Source organism: Haemaphysalis longicornis, unplaced genomic scaffold, assembly GCF_048455015.1.
Source record: "Haemaphysalis longicornis isolate Haplotype H1 unplaced genomic scaffold, Haemaphysalis longicornis Haplotype H1 scaffold_3, whole genome shotgun sequence".
NCBI lineage: Eukaryota > Metazoa > Arthropoda > Arachnida > Ixodida > Ixodidae > Haemaphysalis > Haemaphysalis longicornis.
In genome coordinates this window covers 16,746,263-16,766,321 of record NW_027526335.1, presented here as the reverse complement: position 1 = coordinate 16,766,321, position 20,059 = coordinate 16,746,263, and positions in this window count along the sequence as shown.

Here is a 20,059-nt window from a genome sequence, read left to right as displayed (position 1 = left end):
TCAGCGGTGCATATAATAGTGCACCTTCAAAAAGTGGAACGGCTGATGAATCTTTCTTGCTCCGCTTTTATGCCCACACAAGTGTAATTAACTATCTGCGCCGCTTCTGTTCTATTTACGCATACCCTGATGTGTTCAGTGTCGAAGATCCAGTTGGAAAGGTAGTAATCGTTTCCTTTCTTTCGCGAAGCTTGTTCTTTATCGGCACGGTGTTTAATTGCCGGGGCGTTATGAAGCATAGCCGTACTGATAGCAACGCCTTTACTAGAACTCAATTTTGAGAGCAAAATGGCAGTTAGTCACGATAAGTCAGATTGGACAGTCTCGACCTCTCTGCCTGTGTTGTTATCACCTTATTTGAGCTCACACATTTTTAGCTGTATTTATTACTGGCTTTCGGATCAAACCGCCTGCTCTTCCAACGATATATCTATTTATTGTGCTGTCATTGCCATTACCCTGCACGAGAGCTGCGCTTCCATAGACGTGTTCAAATGTTAAATATAATGTTCTTCCTTCCTCAACTCTCATTCTGTTTCATGGAATTACTATGGCCTTATATTATCGCTTTTAAAATATTCTTTTTTGGCCTTGGAGGGGCCACTAAAGACCGTTCCAAATGTACCGCACAAAAGCGACCGTTGAATAAAGTGCTGCACCACAAGTTAGCTTTAGTTACGTAGTAATGACCTGGGGTGACTGGATACAGAGGGGAGGGAATCTACAAATCATATCGACGTTCGGGGCCTCCCCATCTCTCCCGTGACCTCACTTTCACAGTCGGGAACAACCCCCCCCCCGTACCTTCAATTCGTATGGCACTGGTCGTTTCAAAACACTTAGAAATATATTTTTCCACTATGTAAGTGATACGGCCGCATGGCAGGGCTATCAATTGCGTACAAACCACGTGGCAAGAAAAACTGGAACAGGACCAGACTATGGACCTTATGACCATGAGCGGTGGGACAGGGCATATATTTGTCCATACCGGCACCAGCCCAAGCCCACCGATAGTCTAGCCCGCTTATAACGAACACATCGGGAAACAGAAATCACTTCGTTATATCTGTTTTTCGCTATATCTGAACATAGAATATATGTACAAATGGTAACGTGAAACAAATATTTGTTGAATGGATGAATGAGTCAGCGAACGAATGAATGAATGAATGAATGAATGAATTTATTGTAAAGAAAAAAGGACAAATTACACACACACACACAAATACACCCACGCACACCGGAACGCTTGCCGGTGTGGTGAGGGGGGAGAGGATGACATAATGGTTGAGAGAAGAAGCAAAGAAGAGGCAGACTACAGGACATTAAAAATAAAAAAATGAAAGAAACACACACACACGCGCGCACACACACACACACACACACACAAACACACACACGCCCGCACGCACGCACGCACACACACACACACAAACACACACACGCCCGCACGCACGCACACACACACGCACGCCTCACACGCACACATGCACATATGCACATACGCACGAATAGAGGGAAAAATAAAGCAGCTCCACTGAACGTGAAAGCTGTGCAGAGCAGTCCAGGGCAGGGCAGTACAGAGCATTAATTCGCCATAATGGGCTGTGGCACCGTTATCAGCTCACTGCTACCACCCATCAGGCTCTTCGCCACCCTGTCTTACTCCTCCCCTGATTAATTGAACGGAGGTTTGTCAAACGCATTTTAAATTTCCTGCCTTCGCAGTGCTCGCGCGCCCCCTGCCTGAAACAACGCGAGCGGCAGGTTTGTTCTTTTTGGGCTTGCTTTTCATCCCGCATGGGCCGGTGCCTTACTGGAACGCGCATTTTTTTTTTTTTTCACTGCCACTTTTTTCCGCTTACTATCGTAAAAATTAACCCAACGAGCGTTCCTAACTAAATGAATTCGGGGCTGCCGGTTAATTACATACATTTATCTCAAATTCACCAGCAGTTTTCTTTGCGCTAAACAAGATGTATGACAAACGCCAGCGGTACGTTCACGAGTTTCGAACGCTTATGACTACACAAACCGCTTGTTTTTCGAAGCTCGTGTGGGGCGCCGTGACGACGGCTTTGCCGTGGGGCTCTGCTTGGGTCTGTAATCTCGTTGCGCCGCATGATTTTGGCAGGCGCTTGACATCGAAGAGTGTTACAGCGAGCGAGCTACGATGACAAGGCGATCCCTTAAAGTGATCGGCACTTAAAACGGAAAGCACTGCCCATTTGTTCTTCAGAGCCCCGATTTTCTTAAAACCAGATTCTCTATAAGTGGGGTTTACTGTGCACGTCTGAGTGATATTGCGTACAGGATAAGGGTTCTGATATACGAGCGAATTCGGTGATAATAAAAAGATAAAGCACACATGTTTGAAGGCTAGCAGTGAGTACGCGAAAAATTCGCAATAAAACAAAGGTGACTGAGAGCAACAAGAAGGGACTAAACACTCATCAGCATATATAAGGAGCATTCTGCTCGCCGAACAGCCATCATCAGACAAAAATACGCGCAGATGAGATTACTGCAATGGCCCGTTGAACAAATACTGAAAATGACAGTGACAACAACCAAAAACACCAATTTTTCTGAAACAAACGTAGGGGGTTCGATAAAACGGAATTCGATAAACTGGCGTTCGATAAGCTGTCTGAGGACCCTGTTATTCCCGTATTAAGTCACTGCTGACGCCCTCGAAGGCAAAATTGGAAGGTTTTTCTATACCGCTTAGCATTTTCCAGTTAGAAAACCTTTTTCTGGGCTACAAGGTAGTTGAGCGAGTTTCTGAGGACTATAGTTCTTTCAACGAAACAAGGCTGCATTTTGTTTTCGTGAGCCCCTTAAGAAAAGAGGCGCTAGTAGAAGTTGCGTGATTTGGGGTAATTTAGAGAAGACGCTGTTACTTAAGTGGCACCTTGAATGTTTGAAAACATCTAAAACTAATTTTACGAGATGTCTAAACAAAAGTAACGCGCAAAGCAAACATAAATTGTTCGCATGATTGGGGCGAGCAAAAATCCTTTCGATGGCAGCGCACACAATGGAGGCAAGGTTAGGATTAGAGGCTTCCAGGTCAATATTTTTCCCCCTCGTCTTCGGAAGGCCCAGGGACGGACCTCATTACCCTGTTGGGGCATTAACAACGCTCATGGTTCGACGTTAAGCCTCCGGAAGGCATTCGAATTTGAACGAATGTATGGTCACTTAGCTGGGCTACTTGAACATAAGGCGGATGTTACGAAACGTGATTTTGTAATACCGAAGCTCATCTCTGGTGCAAAGCCTTTCGTGCACCCACTGCTTAGTTAACAAATGGCGGAAAATCTTGGCCGGCATGTATCCCGCTTAGGCTATTCAAAATGCAAAAACGTCAAGACGAGGCGTACTGCGTCAACCTTTTATTCCCCTACTTCGGCGGAGATATTGGTTATCGTAAGTAGGGAACAAAAACCAACAAAGAAGATTGGCGGGATGTAAGAGAGAGGGAACGGTGCGAGATGAGAAAAAAAATTCACGCATCTCCACGAAGGGAATCATGACGAGTGGGCGAAGCTCTGGGGATCGTTCTTACCGTAAATCACCCGTGGCATTGCTCACTCGCGCATGTAAATAAGTGACAACGCGTGTGCACACTAAATACAATTGCAATGCAATCCAATCCGATACAATTCAATTTAATCCAATCCAACCCAATCCAATCCAATCAAATCCCAGTCCCAATCCAATCCATTCCATTCCATTTCAATCCAATCAAATTCATTTTAATCCAATACAATCCAAACCACCTCGCCCATGCGCAACATCGTGTACACGGACGCCAAGCCCCGGACAGAGCGAGATCCTAAGGTGCTTCGCCCATAAAAGTAAGCACGATAGACACAAATTTGTCACGTGGAATTAGGAGGAGAGAAAAAAAAGAGCAATATTCCCGCAGCAGGGACTTTGCGGAATTTTCCTTCCGTTAACTTGGGGTGATTTCAAATTGTAGCGCGGTGAGGCACGGACGTAATTACGGTTGCCCAGCTCCCGACACCAGGGCGAGCGCAGCTCGCGGGCCCCGGCTTGAAGCGCCTGCACTGCCAGCCCCGGGTTAGCATCAAATTACAGTCGTTCGCCCACGCCGACACTCCGAGGCCAGCAGCGAACGCGACGGGATGGCTCTAATGAAATCGTTTCTGCGCGGTAATAACTGCGAGAAGACCGCGCCGGCACCTCTCCGGGATTCCTGTGTCGGCGACGGCCTTTACCTCCGATTTCATGGCTTAATTTACTTTTTTTTTGTAATTGTCGCTTTGTTGTAGCTTTGTGCGTTCAGCACTTATGCACTTCGTATTTTTGTCTGCCTGGTAATTCGTTTCGTTTTTTTTTAATGTATAGCACATACCTGACCGACGCGCTTCTGTTCAGCCTTTCCTTTATAAATGAGCCCGTACCGCTTTCCACACGCTGTTGAGTTTTAAGGCGTCGCAGAGGGCGCAGACAGCGGGCTCTATGTTTTAGACAACGCACTGTAATTCGAATGCGGGTTTTTACGCGCTCAAGCTACCTCTGGCCCATGAGGCACACCGTAGTGCAGAACTACAGAATAGTTTAGACCACCTGGAGACCTCGACACATCCGGCCGCCACTGCCTGGATTTGAACCGGCGAGCTCGCTCTCAGTAGCCGTACACAGTCACCAGTGGCTCTGGCAGCGTATAGGCGTTTCCTAGCAAGCGCAGCCAAGATACACATGGCGCCATCTAGCGGCCTGTTTGAAGCTATATACTGGTGCTTGTTGCACCCAGATTAATCACTCAGAATCGTTTTGTCTCCTAGTGCCGTGGTTCCGCTCCTGTGGAGCAAACATCCTATCCCGAGTTCTAATTCCGTTAGAGCGATTTTTTTTCATTTCTCAGTGGTTTGTCGTACTGGAGATTAACATTTCTTATCAGGCATATAATCGTTAGGTTTATGTTTATAATGCTTCCAATGTTTATAATGTTCATGACACATTTGAACATTTTAAATGTGATTTCGGGTAGTTCCACTACCCTTAGGTCAGTTTCAGATACTGTCTATTGCACATTTTTGTAGTTCTGCTTTTTGAAGTCGGTTTCGGCTACTTTTGTTGAATATTTTAAAATACCGGGTCTGTTTCCCTGTAGGGTGGGCTTCGGGTCACGTTTCTTTTTCAACGTAGTTGATTTCGTCCTCTTTAGGTTGGTTTCGCCTCTACATATAGGTCAGCATAGGGCGGCTGGCTGAGGCAGCTGAGGCAGGCATTTATGTATACGTTATTTTTAATTCGTAGCATTCTTTGCCGAGAACTCGTACATCCACTACCGTGTAACCCTCTGCATTTCCATAAAAACGCAGATATCGCTGAAGTTCCACCTGTAATCGTTATAATAGCGTAAATATAGATAATTGGTTGAACAAAAGCTTTTTAAAGAAAAAAAAGTAAGAAAAATATACCCGAAAAAAAAACTACGGAAAATGTCGAACAGTATATATAATACCCTGGATTAAATTTCCACAATAATGCTGATTTAGCGGACCTTCGACCTGTAATCGTTATAATAGCGTAAATGAAGCTATATGCTCGAACAGAATTTTGAAAGACTTGATAAGAATAGAAAAGAATTGATAAGAATATTGAAAGAATCTTGATAATAAAATATAAACAGTAGGGAAAATCGCGAACCGTAACCCCCTTCATTTACAATAAAATGCAGATATGGTGCAAGTATCACCTGTTATCATCATAATAATTTAAATGGAGTTAATTGGCCAGACAGGATTTGGAAAAACCTAAAAATTTTGCTGTAAGAAACTCACACTCAAGACAATCGGCATAAGAATGCTAGGCATTAGTAGACAATTCTTTGGATTCCTGCAGATTTTTTACAACTGCATTCTTGCATCCACTTTAGGTCCGTTCTGCCTGTAATTTATTTCAGTTCGGGTGGTTCGGTGTGCCTTAGGTACGTTTCGGGTGTGACGAAACCCCCATACCAAGCTCAGAATACGGCTGGCTGTGCTGACTATATATAGGCGCTCTGGAAGGGGGGGAAGAGAAAAAGGGGCTTAAAGCAGTGTTGTAAAAAAGAAGACCCCGAAAGAAAACGCAGTCTGTTTTCAAGATCCACGAAGTGTAAGAGCAAAACGAGTAATGTTGGCGAGCATGAAATCCGAGTGCAAGGAAAATGGGAATCGAGCAAAAGTGACGTTAATCTTTAAAATGCTTATTGGAAACTTCCACGTATTTCGCGAAATTCTTTACACGCCATTTCAGACTATCTAACGGCGATAGAGAAAGGACACGCTTGGTGGGCTCAGAGCCGCCTTCCCTTGCTTTTGAAGTAAGCTTATGCAGCTTATGAAGGCATGAACAGAACGAGAGGGCAGTGCAGCATACGAAGTACAGTCCGGGGATGGGCGCTGCGCGGCCCGCATATTGGCAAGACGTAGCACAAACAAGGCAGTGTTCTCCACTGGGCTCATTTTCTGTCCCCACCTCTTTCTTTTTAACAGCGAAGCTGTTTAGCAAAGCGTAACATTTCGTGTCCGCAGTTTAAAATACCAAGAAATTGTCAAGCACGCGCACGTGAACGAGGGCGTCACGGCGACCACCCAGCGTCCCCTGCGCACGATCGTCAAACCAAGCATACCCACTTAGGGAGATTGGCCAAGATTGACGGTACGGTACGGTACGACAACTTTATTGATAGTGCCTGCAGACGGCTTGTCGCCCTGGTCTTGTTAGGGTACTTCGCCGCGACGCGGCCTTGATGTCGTCTCGGTTGGTGTCGCCTCTACTTTGGCCGCGGCCCCGCTACTTCCTCGGGTCGACCACGCCTGCTCCTGGTCTGGAGCGGCAGTCTTCCCTCGGGTTCGCTGGGTAGCTGCCTTTCCAGTGCGGCCGAGACCTGCTGGACGGCCTGGATCTGGGTCTCCCTGTCGTAGCTCCTCGTCGCTGCTTCTAGCAGCGGCGGGATCGTCTTCCTCGTTGCCGCTTCGTGTGGATTTTTGCTGCAGTCCCATAGGACGTGAGCCGCTGTGGCTCTCTCCTTCTGGCATGTGCGGCATAGGTCACTCGTGTACACGTCCGGGCGCACACGTGCTTCATTAGGGCTGGGGTGGGTAGCGTCCCCGTCTGGAGTTGCCGATATAGTACCGCTTCCTCCCTGGTCAGGCCCGGGTGGGGCGGTGGCATCGTTCTCCTCTTGTGTCTGTACCACTTCGTTATCTCGTTGTATGTGGTCATGTTGTCTTTGGTCTCCCACCACCACGTTGGATCGACGGCGGCAGTTGCCGCAGCGCGGTTAGTGAGGCCTCGCGCCACGGCGTTCGCCGTCTCGTTGTGGTTTGCGTACCCTCTTTCCGATAAGTCTTCGCCCATGTGTGCAGGGAACCATTTGATCGCCACGCGGTGGCTCTCGATTTTTGTCGCTCTCAGTATTCGCGCGGCTTCGCTGCTCACTCTTCCCCTGGCGTAGTTGCGTACTGCCGTTCTGGAGTCACTGAGTATGGTCGTGCACTGGGTGTCGGCGATGGCCAGGGCGATGGCCACCTCCTCTGCCCGATGCGCCTTCCGTGTGCGCACGCTTGCTGCTGCCTTAGTTGTCCCTGTCGTGGTTTGGACTACGACTGCTGCGTAGGCTTTGTCGTCTCCCGGGTATTCGGCCGCGTCCACGTATACGGCTCCCTCGTCCCTGGCGTGGAGGTCGATGAGTGCCCTGGCTCTCGCCTCTCGCCTTTCCCTGTTGTATTCTGGATTCATGTTTCTCGGTATTGGGTGTACTCGTAGCCTTCTGCTGATGTCTTCTGGGATTGTCTCTTCTGTTCTATTTTGTTCCCTCAGGCTTATGCCCAGGTTCCTTAGTACTTGTCTTCCTGTTCTTGTTTCTGTAAGGCGCGCGAGCTGCGCCGTTCTTTGCGCCTCTGCTATTTCTTCCAGCGTGTTGTGCACGCCGAGGGCCAGGAGTTTCTCCGTGCTCGTGCCGTCGATGAGCCCGAGTGCCGCCTTGTACGCCTTGCGTATCAGCACGTTGATTTTGTTCCGCTCGCATTGCCTCCAGTTGTGGAATGCTGCCACGTACGTTACGTGGCTTATTGCGAAGGACTGTACGAGTCTCATATGCCCTCCTCCTTCATTCCTTTTTTCTTGTTTGATACTCTCTTAATGAGTCGTATGGCCGCGTACACTTTGGCCGTCACTCGGTTGACCGTCTCGCCGTTCACCCACTTCCGTTCGATTAGCATGCCGAGTACCCGAATCTTCTCGACCTCAGGGATCGTGAGGCCGCTTCTCGTCTTGATCCTGATCTTGTCTCTCTCTCTCTCGGATTTGTCTCCCTTTGTCCTTCCGGTTGACCTCTTTGGTGGAATCACCAGTAGCTCGGACTTGCGTGGGGAGCAGATGAGGCCGGACCCGTCTAGTTGCTCTTCGATGGCCTCGACTGCTTCTTGCAGCGTGCTCTCGATGTACCCGTCACTCCCCCCCGGTACCCACAGCGTCACGTTGTCGGCGTATATGGTGTGTCGAACCCCCGCGACTCGCGAGAGTCTCTCTGCCACCCCGATCATTACCAGATTGAAGAGTAATGGTGAGATGACCGAGCCTTGGGGGGTTCCGACGCTGCCCAGCAGCTTCTCGGGTAGCCGCAGGTCACCGGCGTTGATCTCAGTGGTTCTGTTCGTCAGGAAATCTTTGATGTACGCATACGTCCTGCGGCCCATTTTTAGCTTCGCCACTTGCGCCAGGATCGCGGAGTGCCTCACTTGGTCGAAGGCGCTCTGGAGGTCCAGGCCCAGTATGGCCTTGTTGTCTCTCGTTCCCGTTGTGTCGTCGAGAATATCGTGCTTTAATTGAATCATGGCGTCTTGGGTGCCGAGCTTATTCCTGAACCCAATGATGGTGTTGGGGTAGAGCCCTCCGTCTTATAGGTACCTCTGCCATCTGTTCAGGAGGACGTGTTCTAGCACCTTGCCTACGCAGGACGTCAACGAGATTGGTCTGAGGTTCTCGATGCCGGGAGGTTTGCCTGGCTTTGGGATTAAGATGGTCTTGGCCGTCTTCCATTGTCGGGGCAGCGACCCTGCGCGCCAGCACTTGTTGAAGTAGGCCGTGAGGTTCTCGATGGCCGTTTCGTTTAGATTTTTGAGTGCTCTATTTGTGACGCGGTCGGGTCCCGCCGCCGACTTTGTGTTCAAATCTTGTAGGGTGGCCCTGACCTCCCACACCTCAATGTCCCGGTCCAGCCACTCGTTCTGTTCCCCCTGGTATTCCGGGTGCGCCTCGGTGGGTGCGGTCGGTAGGTACTTGTTGTTGATTCTCCTCTTCGTCTCGTCTTCCCCGTGCTCTTTTCTGGCTTTGTGGATGATTCGGGCCAGGTTGTCGTGCTGGTGGGATTTGGTTGCGCTATCGTCTAAGAGGCTTTTCAGCATGCTCCACGTCTTGCCGCAGTGCATCTGGCTGTCCGTCTCGTTGCACACTTCGTTCCATTGTTGGGTGTACAGCACCCTGCTGTGGGCTTCTATCTCCCTGTTTAGTTCGGCCACCTTCTTGCGCAGTTTCCTGTTGGTTCGCTGCGTCTTCCACCTTGCCTGTATCGATTGTTTGGCTTCGATGAGGGGGGCCAGTCGGCTGTCGATTCTACCGACGTTGTCTTCTGTCTCGATGGTTCTGGTGGCTTCCTTTTCCTCCTCCCTGATTTCGTTTGTCCACTCCTCTATGTCCGTGATGTCCGTCTGCTCGGTGGGTAGCAGCTTTCGGAAGGCGTCCCAATCCGTGTGTCGGTGCTTTCGGTGGCCTCTGTATGTCCCTCCGTTGCACCCGATCGGGATCGTGACTTCCACGATGTAGTGGTCGCTGCCCAGGTTGTTTCCCGTGTTGCGCCACTCGAAGTCTGCCCTGTCGTTTTTGCCCTTTCTGACGAAAGTGAGGTCCGGCGTTGTGTCTCTGGTGACCGAGTTGCCGGTTCTTGTGGGCTGGGTCGGGTCCGTGATTAGATTTAGTCCCAGGTCCGTGGAATCTTGCAGCAAGTCTCTGCCCTTTGCTAATGTCCTTTGGTACCCCCACGCTTGATTCTGTGCGTTGAAGTCTCCACATATTATCAATCTGTTGTCCGGTCCCGCGATCTTGCTCGCCTTGTGCAGTAGAGCTTTGAATTTCTGCTTCCCGTGCGACGGACTACTGTATACGTTTGCTATGTACGTGCTTTCCTTCTTCTTCTTTCCCGTTACCACTTCCACCATTGTGTGCTCTATCATGCTATTGTTGAGAAGCTCGTGCTCGACAAACGTGATGCCCTTCTTCACCATGGTGCAGACTCCCCTGCCACCCCTCCTGGCCGTTCCCCGGTCTTTGGGTCGACTGGCAACGGATCGGTAGCCCGGAAGTCGGACGTTTTCGGCACGGGTTTCCTGCAGCATGATGATGTCCGGCCTTCTCGTTACTTGTCTCAGGTGTTGTTGCAGTGTCGCTTTCTTTGGGTCGTATCCGTTGCAGTTCCAGTGCCAGGCCAGGAGGTCTCTCACTGCTGTTGCTGGTGCTGCGGTTGTTGTCCTGTCCATGCTTGCTGGAGGTACGCTATTTGTACTGTTAGTCCTTGTACTGTCGTCATTAGTTGTTGGCACATTTGCTCTAGTGTCGCTAGTCGATCATTAAATGTCTGGAAGGACGCACGGCTGTATTCTTCAAATCGGTTGAATCTGTCTTCCAGGTTGTCGATTCTGTCGCTGAGCTTGCGCTCCTTGAGATTTTCGAATGCTCTTCTCTTTGGTGCCGGTCCAACCGCTGCTGTCGCTCTCGGGTCCATTTCCATTTCTGTTTCCTCCTTCGTTGTTGTTGCTGCTGTCGGTTCCTGTTGCTGTGGTTGCTGTTGCTGCGTTTGCTGTTGCTGTTGCTGTAATTGGGCTTCCATCTTTCTCCGGTTCTCTTCTATGTCCCTGTTGATCTTGTTGATCTTTGCCTCGAGCTCCACGTATCTCTTTCTCCACGCGTCGTTTTCTTCTTTGAGGGCTCGCAACATTTCGCTCTCTACTTGGTTTCTCGTGCAGCTATCCGGGCGGCGACTTTGCTGCTGCGACCTTTTGGGTGCCTCCGTTTTTGCCGCCCAGCTGACTCGGTCCTGGGATTGGTATTGGCGCTGGCGACTCGCACTGCGGTCTCGTTTTCGGTCCGCACTTTTATTCGCTATCGGCCGCGATTCTCGGCTGAGAAAAAAACTCCAGAATTCGCTGTAACCGTGGAAACACATGCTCCGAGCGAGAAAGACACGACATAGTGTACGCCCCTCCAAGTAGATGTCCAATGATTACCACTTCCCAAAGAAAAAAAAAATGAAAGAGGCTCACACTTATAGCGACAATGATGGAGTAAATGTTGTTGCGGCAGCTAAGAAGCAAATGGGCGCATATCATGGATTTAAACCTTAGTGATGGTCGTGAAGTTGCGTACAGCCTCGCTATTTTCAAGTCGTGAGTGTGAGCTTCCTGCACTTTTTTTCATTTTCTACCACCACCGAATTGCGCCATTTAGCCGGTCTGGACTTGCTACGAAACGAAAAGCTAATCCCTTACCGAACCTGCCCAGAGCCCCATTACGCACTCATTCACATTCTAAACCAGGCTATCAAGCGATCACCGAAACAAATTTTTGAAGTGGCAAGCTGAAGCCTGATGTCAACGACTGCGTCGTAAACCATACAGCAAACACCATCTTGGAATCGTTGTAGTACTGAATGAGATCGCGAGCTAGCACCACCATAACTCGGCAAAACTGGACCTCACTCACTCGGGCTCGCTAATATATATATATATATATATATATATATATATATATATATATATATATATATATATATATATCCACAAGAGCTCACTCGCGACAGACAGACATACAGGCAGACAGAGCAAAATTTTCAGGTTTAAGTAGCCCAAGGAAGACGATCGTCTTAGTCCTTCGTGCATGAGTGTTCGCGTTCGCGAAGCGGTGCTGCTTAGGAAAGTGCAGCCTCCAAACGAAGCACGCAAGGCGACCGGGTGTCTGAACGTCCGTGACGAAGCGTCGGTGCGCCGCTCACGAAGCACTTCAACTGCCGCAAAGCCCAACTCCGCCATGCCCCGGCGTCACCGGCGTTATCTAGATCGCGAGGTATACAGGGTGTTTCAGTGAACACTTTCAAAAATTCCTAAAAATAGGCTCTTCGAGAAAAAAAGAAACCCTCTTCAGAAGGAGATTGCTAGCTGCGGCGGACACGAGATAGTATCAAGGTGTGCACATTAGTTAGGTGGGTAATTAAACTCTACAAATGAACTTCTTAATTAGCAGAGTTTGGTGGTTACTGTCAATGGTGATTTTGTAGCCCCGGAGAAGACGATTTCATATCAGTTTTTAAAACAACGAAAAAGTCGGTGTTTAAAGCCCTGTGGCGCGAGGAAACCTGCCGTTGTTTTTCGCTCAAAAACGAAACTCGGCGCTCCGGGAGCGCTGGAAGTCTTGAGCGAACGCAACGTCGGCTGGTGACGTGTTTCAATGAATGTGGCGGCCAATTCGAAATGTAAGTTCAGTTTTCCCTAGCTATAGAAAGCCTCAGCATGCAGCCACAGCTGCGAAGTCCCTCCTCGCCCAGAAAATAAACCTTTCCTTTGTCTGATGCGCTTTCTAACACGCAGCGATTATAAACGAACAGCAGATAAACCTAACGAAAAAAAAATGAACGGATGGTGACGTTTCACATCTTGCATGTCTGGTAGCCACGTTAGATTGGGTCGAGACAATAATAAAAAAAAAAAAAAAGCAAAACTGTCACCAACGCCCCCCACTGGGGCTCCCGAAACGGGCGACCGTGTTACGGGCAATGGCTAGCCTCTTTCTTGCGCCTACCAACGAAAGAAAAGATAACGCTAGCCGTGATGTAAAGTGAGCGTTGATCATTGAAAAAATACAGGAGGCGATGGCGTTGATATCAGCTGATTCCCTAGCGTGGGGAATCACCAGAACCTTCTTGAACTGGGCGACACAGTCACTGCAACGCGTCATCAGCGGATGTTGCGTATGCGCTTGACTTCTGGCGCACCATGTGCGCTGTGTTTCGGTTTCATGGGGGGAAAATACTTGATTTATGCGGGCTGTAGGGCTCTACAGAGTGTATTTTCCTTTGCTTTATAAACTGATCGGTTATCGTCGTCTCCGTGGCTACAAACTCTCCATTGGCAATAACCGCCAAACTTCGCTAATTAACAAGTTCATTAGAGAGTTTAGGTAATTAACCATGTAATTCGCATGTTTCTCATACCTGCTGACGTCCGCCGCACCTGATAGCTTGTTCCTTAACAGAATTCCTTTTTTTTTTCTTGAAAAGCCTACCTTCAGGAATTTTTGAAAGTGTTCTCTGAAACACCCTGTATATGTTCCAACTATGTCTTTATATGGGGATAACTTGCGAATTTTATTATGGCTTGCTAATTTTCCAACCCGGCGGCCATGGCTACTGTGGCTATTATTAGTTTTCCATGAGCGGATTATCCACTGTTTCCAGTCAGGGGAAAACGACGGTTTAAATAGAAACTTACCGGTAATATTGGTTCCTTTCTGATCCATCCTTCGAGCCGACCGGCGGCACACCCCTTCCACAGGAAACCTTTTGTATCATCATCATCATTAGTAAAAGCACAGGTCCGAGAGCATGTCCTCTGAGTTGCTCCTCACCAACAGTCTCCTCCATCACCACTGTGACTGCCACAAAAGCAGACGTGCACTGCCACCGCCGACACGGAAACTTTCTGTTGGGCCCAAATTGCCCCCAACATCTGGTTTGGAAATGGTAAACCCAACCAGTTGTTACCTTTTGAAGGCCCCAAACCACGGAGCAAGATAAACAGGAGCGCCGACTTCGCTCTCTCCGGCGGGCTCTTAATGTCCATAACTCGCGGAGCACAATGTAGATGGCACAGCGAATGGGGCCGGCGGCGGCTAAGCGGCCGGCGTTCCCCGTGCGCCGGCGGGCGAGTTGGCGGAACGCATTCCGTCGGCTCTGTCGTCTGCTTCGGCGACGCACGGACTGCTTTGGGCCTGCTTTGGCGCCGCTTCGCGTTCATGGCGCGCCTACCTCGCACAGTTGATTAACTTGTTCGACAGCACCTTCTGGGTAACCGAAGGAATTGAGTGGCCGTACGGCAAAGATACGTTAAGGATTGGTTTGCATGGCGGGAAAACAAAATATAGAGACCACACACAAACATATGGCTGCTATACAAACACTACCTTTTGCGCGGTGTTTGCCGAAAATGTGGCTCCGTTTTGTAAATTTGGGAATACCAATTTGGCTGTGTTTTAACAGGTTTTACAAAAGGCGAAAGGAGCAATTGGTTCTGATCACTAGCGATTATAAAAGCTCCCTCAGCTTTCTCGCAGTTCTGCAACTTGCGTCCAAAACAGAGTGTGCCTAGAACACGGGCCGGCACTTACACGCTCATCAGAAAAAAACAGAAATGCGATAACATCACCCGCGACTGCCCGCGACGTAGCAATCTGCTCAAGATCAAGTCCCTGACAGTGCGGTCTTTTCAGAAGCCTTCATTTCGCGATAACTCGCCGAAAGAAAAGGTTTAACGAGCCGGTTGTTTTGCTGGTCAGCCGCTTAAAAAAAAAAAAAAAACGCCGGGAACCCTGGTAGGCCAAAACATTGCAGCCATACAAATCGCAGCATTTTATTTGGAGTCGCGGTGTTATCGACGAGATAACACGACCGTAGAGCGACAGTGAACATCGGGCGGTAAGTTGCGGCATGAGTTAAAATGAAGTATGCGTTTGATATTCTTAGGTTCCTTATCAAGCTGACAGTGTTTTTGTGCACTTGATACAACAGGGCAGCCGTCCAATTCAGTCATTGGCACAGAAATGTGCATCATTGCCGTTTGCCGATGGAGACTCCGGGCGACCCTCGTAAGTGTTGTTCGTGCGCAGAAGCAGCATAAATAATTAAGCACGCGGCCGGAGAGCGGGATAACAACAGAGGGTAACCTTTGCGCTGCATCGATTCGTCATAAGCAGAATCACGCTAGACTATGTTGTGGCGTTCCATATTACTCTTGCTCATTCTTTGGTGCTTCTGAAGTCGTCGTCGTTCAGTTGCGCTTACATGTGCTGGGTTAGTACAATATTTTTAGTGGATCTTCATAATGTCAGACTAAACGTTCCGGGAATAAGCGATCGCCATGTATGCGGCGGCGTGCGATTATCTGCGCCGTCTATTGCGGCCGCGCACGGGTGTTTAAATTCCGCGCGGCACGCATGCCTCCTGCGTAGTAGGACAGGCATAAGACAGACGTCGCTGCGCAAGAAAAGATGCCTCTGGGGAGAGCGAAGAAGGGAAGAGCCATGTACAGAGGCACAGCGACGAGAGGGCGAACGAAGGAGGAAGAGAGCAAAGGGAAAGCTGGGCGGCCGGCGGCGCGTGGACATTATCGGCCCGAGCAAACGATTTTTTCTGGGCCACAGTCGGCGCTCCTCTTTATATCTTGCTCCGTGCCCCAAACAGTAGGAGAGTTCTTTTCCAACGCAGTTCAGAGGGCACGGAATAGTGAAGGAAACTGGGCAGCGTCACCGCCTGATAACAGTCGACGTTTAGTCCACAGTGTACGGCTTGAACCACGTCTCTGCCACTGCTACACATGCCCGCAAAACTCGCACTCACATCGAGGAAGTTATGCCTAACAACTTACACAACGTTTTTGTTCACGCCACTACGTAAAACGGCCCGAAATCCAAGAACGGGAACTAGGGTGCTCCGAGCGCGGCGAAGGCGCTGCAGCTGGCTATCTAAACAGACGTGACGACGCGTTTTTGCGTGGCTGGCGGCGCACTAGCACCGGCGTGGGGCAGAAAAGGCTACTTCACCACGTCATGGTAGCCCCGGCGTTATCGCAGGTAACTTGCCAGCGCTTGCAAGCAATCACGGTAACCCTCTTCTCGTCGGGACGAAGAAAAAAAATTGGGCCCATCTCCCCGCGAGGGGGACTCGAGTAAATGCGTCGCGTAGGGGGTGGGTGTATTCCGTTAACGTTTAGTGTTTGGGGAGTTGGTGGTAGTGAATGCGTTGTATCAGCAGCTTCTTGACGTAGTTTGAATGAGTCAAGGATATAAGGCGCGTTCGTAGCCTTTGATTCTGTGTCGGTTTTGTGGCGCAGTGGGAAGAGCACCATGTACCTCGCGTTCCGCCCACAGGTAGTGAATGCGTTGTATCAGCAGCTTCTTGACGTAGTTTGAATGAGTCAAGGATATAAGGCGCGTTCGTAGCCTTTGATTCTGTGTCGGCTTTGTGGCGCAGTGGGTAGAGCACCATCCCAGGCAGCACAGGACTGTTCGGCCTAAAACAGGCCGGTGTACTTTGGCCGGTGATTTTCTGTCCGGCCGTTTTCCGGCAGCCATGTTCGGCCCATGTCCAAATGTGGGCCTTTTGGCCGTATACGGCCGTACTCCGATGGCTGTCCAACGGCCAGTGTACGTCGGCCAGTCGACCGGCTTACGGTCATACGGCCAGATTCCAGCCGTAGGGCTCCGGCCATTCCAAAGCCACCCGTGTACGGCCGAAGTACGTCCGCCAGAGGACAGCCGAGATGCGGTCGTCGGACTCCAGCCGGACTACAGCTACCGGAAATACGGCCGTGCTACGGGCATTGGAGTTCAGCCACAGTACGTTAGCTGTACTGAGGCCGGTCACTGCATGTCGCGCAAGCAGATGACTCATTCGCGCAGTGCAGAAGCAGCACAAACCCAGCATTTTGGGTCCAATGCAGCCACATCAAAGTGAGTTCGCGCGCAAGCACCAGCCGTTAAGCTTTCAGCGCAGCTTTGCTTAATTACCAGCCTCAGTTGACAGCAAAATTCATTTATTAAACAGTGCTCACAAATTGTCGGTCCTTTAATTGCTGTGCCTCTTTTACTGCCGAACACAGAAAATATTCAGTTCTTTGTAGAGCTTGAATAGATGTATTGTCCAGATCCTGATATCCTCTGTGGGGCGGCTTACCTGTAATAAACGGGGAAAGAGAAGGGGGGGGGGGGCGGCGGAGGGCGCATACTTTAGTGGGTTGAATTTCAGAGAGATAAATTGCGCCGCTTTTAGCCAACTTCTTTTAGATCAATATTCCGGAACACTTTCATGCTATGACTACATAAACTATTTTTATAACAGTTGCTTGACCAATTTTGATGTATATAAAACCGGCGTGAATGCCTTTACGAAGCGTTTTGGTTCTCAACAAAACACTCAGGAGCATTTAATATAACTCCTTCACAAAAAAGTATGTCCAGTTTTTTGCCCATTTTTCTTGCAAAGACATTTTCTACTCGATCAACTTTTCTGATGATCTTGCGCAGGGCTGATCCTAAGAAGGAGCGAACAGGTACTTTCATTTTCAATCTATTTTAATGTTGTTTTTATGAGTGTACGTCCACACCACTCAATAGTCCAAAAGAACTTAATTTTCTTCTAATGTCATACTACGTTCAAAAAATTCTAGACGCGTCGCGAATGACGCCCTGCTTCAGGTGGCTGCAGTTGTATCCCTTTGTGTTCACGCAAGGAAAGGCGTAAAATTAGAGTTACATAATTTGTTTCAAACCAATAACATAGCAATGGTAGCATGTATACAGGAAACCTTGCATACTGCAACGAATAGGGCAATAAATATTTTATTGGTCAAGGTTGAATGCGTAGGGTTCTCAACCCGTCGGAGGCAAACTTGCGCCTCTGGAAGTTTATTTATTTATTTATTTATTTATTTATTTATTTATTTATTGTTTTTATTTGTTTATTTATTTATTTATTGTTTTTATTTGTTTATTTATTTATTTATTTATTTATTTGTTTATTTGATACCTGCTTTCCTTTGCATGCATTACAGAAGGGAGATACATAACACTAAGCATTAAATATGAGACAAAATACCAAATAATTCTACAAAGCGCGCTGAAAATCGTCAATATAAACAGTTAATGCAATCATACGTCGAAGATAATTACACTGCAGCATTGATGTAAAATAAAAGGAATCGCGCAAGGCGTCACCTTTAAAGAAAAGTTAATAATTTGCTTTAAGCTAGCGGTCCCACTTTGAGATATGTAGAATGGCGCTTGGACATACTTCTCCCCTTCTACAACAGTTTTCGAATAATAGATATTACGAAAAAAGTTAAACCTGTGGTTTCGTCTGTGATCTTGCACGTCCTGCCATTTCAGTTTACTTTTACTTTCTCTCATGCTAAGTTGAGCGTGCCAATTACCTAATACGAATTGCACTGACATATTCTGTATGTTTTCGAGCGTATCAACGAGCTCTTTGGTGTAGGGATCCACGAAAACACATGCGTACTCCAAGATTGAGCGCACATAAGTGAAATACGGTTGTTCTTTTCAGTTAGATGAAGGTTCACTGAAATTTCGTCTCAGAAAGCCAAAAACATATGCAGCCGTAACTTTTATGGTGTGAACCTGCCTATTTAACCTCTAACCGCTCCCTAAATAAACTCCTAGGTATTTATATTCCTCGGTCGTTGTCACAGCAGCATAATTTACGGTATACGTATCCAATTGGAATGAAGGTTTTCTTGTAAAGGTGCCGTTAACACACTGTTTAACATCCAAAAACTTTTCTGAATGGGCACACCAGGATGTTATTAAATGCGAATAAAGCTGCAGGTATACGGAATCACGTTCATTCGCTATAGTCCGGTTAACTACACAGTACTTTTGAACAAAGCTATAGGGCCAATAGTAATAACAATGCAAAAACCGATTCATTCAGTTCATAGGATGAAATGTACTACGCAGAAGGTGATATGCAACACCATCATTTGCTTTTCTGCAGTCCAAGAATATACAGTCAACCACTTTAAGCTTATCTATTGCAAGAGCCAAATCGTGCGTGAACTCAACAATCTGCGTTGAGCAAGAAAATCCTGACAAAATCCGTGTTTGCTAGGATGCTGGCGATTATGTTTACCCAAATGAGTCATGTCCCAAGAGTAGCTAAGCTCACCTTCAAACATCGGAACTAAATTAACAGCTAGGCTTCGTCAGTGACAAGGCTCTGTTGTTATCGCAAACTTAAAATAATTTTTTTTCTAAATAGGCAGTCGTAAAATCCCCTGAAGTAACATAGTGCAGGGCATGAAGTTGATCCTACCAATGCACGAGCGAGTCTCTTCTACGTTTATCACCAACAACATAGTGCAACATTGCTTGTCGCAGTTTAATTGTAAGCAGAATAACTTGCGCTTTTGCTCGCACTTGCCTTTCTTTGGTGGGGAGTCCTTGACATGGTGGCGGTTTAGCTCCTGCGTGGTTGCCGCTTGCTCGACGCCCTTGAAGGCCAGTTATTTTGGTGAACCATCTTCATCTCGGATCGGACATCTCTGGTGGATCGATGTCTCCAATGCTCTCCATTTCTTGAGCGGGCGAATAGCCTCGAGATGATGCGTTGACGAAGCCGGAGGCAGAAGCGTGGTAGCGGCGATGACTGGCGAGGCTTAGCTCACCCGTCGGTGTGGCACAGTCTTCTTGTGGCAATAAATGACATTTCGATGGCCTAAAAGGTTCCCTGCTAATGTCCAGTGAGTCCTTGTACCTTGCCCGTTCACCGAGAACACTCATTACTGTTTGACAAACGATGTTCGTTCATTTAAAACGTAGAAACACGGAGCGGATGAAAAACGCGTCCCCGTCGTTCGGCTCCCTAACGGCTCTTTGTCCCCCCAGAAAAAAACCGGTCGGTCTCCTTCCAAACACGTCTGTGCATGAATTCTCGGCGCCCAGGCGCGAGCCGTTGTTCGGCTGGATGCCGTTTGCCGAAAAAAGGACGTATAACCAGATACCTTACGTAGGCCGGTCTCCTCTTGAACACCGGTTGCCAAATATTCTGTGGCCATTCGCTGGCCGTAATTCGGCCGAAGACAGCTAACCGAATGCAAAACGTATATTCTGGAGCTGTACGTCCGCCGGACGCGCGGTTCACCGTTGAAACAACGAATGCACGGCAGCCGCGCTCCGGCCGGTCTCCTTTCGA